General features: G+C 38.1%; 1 long non-coding RNA gene across 1 annotated transcript in view; it reads right to left on the minus strand.

The window, feature by feature from the left end:
• The window catches only part of LOC103801920, a 12,470-nt gene extending 11,842 nt beyond the window's left edge, over positions 1-628 (minus strand). The window contains exon 1 of the long non-coding RNA XR_624748.1: positions 573-628. This is a non-coding gene — a long non-coding RNA (uncharacterized LOC103801920). The remainder of the gene's footprint in view (positions 1-572) is intronic.
• Positions 629-3,560: the final 2,932 nt, after the last annotated feature.

Consider the following 3,560-nt stretch of genomic DNA (forward strand, 5'->3'; position numbering starts at 1 on the left):
TCACAAGGTTTAAATATAAAAATGACAAAATGTTTTGAGAATGGGACCATGGAAAAATCAAAGTGAACACAGAAACCTCAGATCCCACAAAAACTTGATGGCAAAATTCCCTCAGATTTCATGGAAGAGGTTCTGGTTCACTTACCTGTACAAGTCGTGGAGGAATACAGTAGTAAAATAGGCAACATAGCACATAGTGCCAGTAGGTTACAGCCACAAGGGCTAAATCAATGGAACAAAGAGTAGGTAAAAATTTTGTGAGAATCCCCTGTTGGCTAGCATGACTGCCACAGCCTTTTGTCCTTTCTTGTTTATCAAAGGGGTAACAAATACATTGCAAGTCAGTTTAAAATGAGTCCAAGGCAATGCAAATGAGAGCCACTCAAATCACAGTCATAAGACAAATTCTAATAAGTTAGACTTCTAAGTAGGTTGTAACCCTCACCGATCTCTCCTTCGCATTCCTCAATCAGAGGACACAGTTTTCTATCAATTACCCGACATATGTATCAGTGATTTCATTACTCCAACACTGAGACTTCAGAGGGCAAGAAGGTCCTCCAAAATCTTACCTGCCTGTCAAGCTTCTGCTGGCGCAGGCTGCTCCCCTCATCATCCAGAACACTGTAACGACAAAGAGGATGTAATTTGAACAAATTTATCTCTCAAAACAACACCTAACAGCAGTCACTGGAGCAAACTCTTGCAGGTGTTATCCATACAAAACTCCCACTATGTTCCATGGAAGTTTGCCTGCCACCACCTGCAAAAGTTGCCTCTGAGGGTTTAAATGCAGTCCATGTAAAACTGAAGAACTCTGGCTCACATAAACTTCAACAAAAATATATATTCAGGAAGTTCACAAAGAAATGCAAAATCCTCTGTCTACAGCTTGTTCTCTTCTCCACCGTCTTCTAATGCAAAATGCCAATGTAAACAGCAATGGGGTTTGATTGCAAATTTGCATATAATACATAAAAAAGTGAGGAGTTTAAGAGAGCTGCTTAGCAACACAGCAGTGTTTAAAATTACATTAGGAAAATTAACTGTCTAATCTTTTGCACACTGAAAACCATAATTTATTCCTGAATATCTGGAAAGTCACTCTTATTACCATGCACTTCAACACTTAGAGGCTGGCAAGACAAACAGCACTGCTCACTGCTGTATTTCTTTCTGGTAATTGTGGCTAGTTGGGAGATTAGCTCCTGTGTGTTCAATCTTTTTCATTAATTAGATGTTAAAGACTGGCATTGAAATCAGAAAGCTATTTTTGTAAAGTATTTTATCAAACTCCTGACTATGCTTTATTTTTCTGGAGAACAAAGGTCTCTATTGTAAGAACATTATGGTTAAACATTGAACACAAATAATTAAATCTTTTAAAGAGTAATATGTCATCTACGAAGAAAATAGCACTATAGAACAAAAACAATAACCTCTTACAAGAGGAATTCATTTTCTCTTACAATACATTTGTGTAAAAGGTTAGTCCCTTCTCATATAATCACTCTTAACAATCAAAAAAAATAATCCAGGACAAACAAACCTGGATTCTGACCTATGTACAACCCAACCATATTGCAATGGAAATTTCATATTAATATATACTCTTTAGGAGACAGCAACATTACAGTAGTTAGATAGGACACCTAAAAAATGCATGAAGAATGGTACCTGCCCAATGCCAACATTATCAAAAACATATAATTAATCATTATTGGTAGCATCAGCCTTTTACAATTTGTACTTGGGTTATATGTTACAAAAGGCTGATGTGCCACGGAATTAAACTAAGCCATTCAAGTACCTCAGGTACGAAATTACACAGTTTCTTGTAGAGGTAATGCATTACCCATACTTCAACCAAAAAAAACTTAAAGAAAAAACCCTTCACACTCACAAAAATGTTCTGCTTTACACCAAGCATTCTTCATTTAGTAATTACAAAAACAAGTAATAAAAAGAAGACACACATTTCTCCATGGCATACAAGATCAGGTTTTCACAAGAGTGCTTCACTACAACTGCAATACAGATTAGCTGCACTGCTGGGAAGTAAAACTACCCTAATGCATATCTTCAGCCAAACAATTGTGTAAAAGTTGCTTAAGTATAAAGTTTCAGGCTTAATGGTCTGAACAAATCCTCCTTATTTCAGACAATGCTTGACAAAAAGCCAAAGCCATGTAATGATGCTAATACAGACCACAGGAACTGCAGAGGCAGCAATGCATACACCATCCCACCATCCATAAGCTGGCACAACACACTGCACTAACAAAGGAGCAGGGAAACATCCCTTGTACAGTTCTAAACCTTACCTGTGACTACTTGGGAAGCCACAACAAGGTAAATTCTGGTTCAGGTAAGCAGGCACATCTCCTTCAATTCTCTTTATGCCTAACCTTAGCATGCTAAACATGGAAGTTTAAATAACAAACAGCAAACCCCAGGAATGGTGTGATTTGCATTGATTCAGCATTCCATGAATGCAAAGCATCTATCAGATGAACTAGCATCTAGCAGAGAACTGCCAAAAAAACCCAAACAACTCCATCCAAAAGCTATGGATACTGTTTTTCTAAAACACCTCTCTGCATTGCCCTTCAACTGCAATGTATTGTTTTTTAAACCCTCTGAATATATGCAATCAAAGCTGAGACCAAGAGCAGAATGCTTTGAAAATCAGGACAAGCTCATCTGGAGCTTTCAGGTCCTTCATTCTCCCACTTCATATTTTATAAAGTTCGAGGTATTTTTCCATGATCCTTTTGTAAATATGCATTCACGACAAGCCTTGCATTATTTAAGCTTAACAGTCAACAACTAAAATTGAACTCCAGCTTTCTTCACTGACACCAAGGTTCAGTAGAACACAGCTAGTTCACCAGCCCTTTCTCCCTCCAGGTTACAGGACCTGTATGAAAATGCCTTGCTTCCACCAGCCAGCCACATCACTCTTCCAAATCCTTCACCCTGTAATGTAATAAATGCCTCATTACCACCAACTCTATTTCAACAGTAACTCAATGCCAGTATCACTGAAAAACTGCAGTTCAGTCCTTTCTTGATATCTAAATAATGGTTATGCAACTCCAAATAAAAAGAGGATTCAATTTAGTCTATATATTCTTCTGCCATAATAACAGAGCACTCCAGTTTGAGACCATGTGCTTTGTCAATGTTTTCTGCAGAACTAGTGGGCCTTGGAGTTGATGATTAGCAGCCAACATTTCACATTCCCTGATTTTCAATGGAAAAGCTCTGCTGAGACTGGGTGACTTCCAAGATATGCCATTAAGGGACATCAGGGTTTAAATACATGCATAAATAAATAAGTAAATAAATAAATAATATAAGCTCTGTTTCCATAGCAATTCCATCAGGCCCTCATTCTCGCTGCCTTGAACAACATCTGCAGCAGACTCTGAGATGGAAGTGTGTAAGCACCAGTAACCCTTTTTCTCACACTTCAGTGAATCCTTGCAGAAAGATTTAGCAGATCATCTTGCCACAGCATCTGGCAGTCCATGCATTCTGTCAGATGCTCCAGGGTC

The sequence above is a fragment of the Acanthisitta chloris genome, unplaced genomic scaffold (assembly GCF_000695815.1).
Source record: "Acanthisitta chloris isolate BGI_N310 unplaced genomic scaffold, ASM69581v1 scaffold8395, whole genome shotgun sequence".
Lineage (NCBI taxonomy): Eukaryota > Metazoa > Chordata > Aves > Passeriformes > Acanthisittidae > Acanthisitta > Acanthisitta chloris.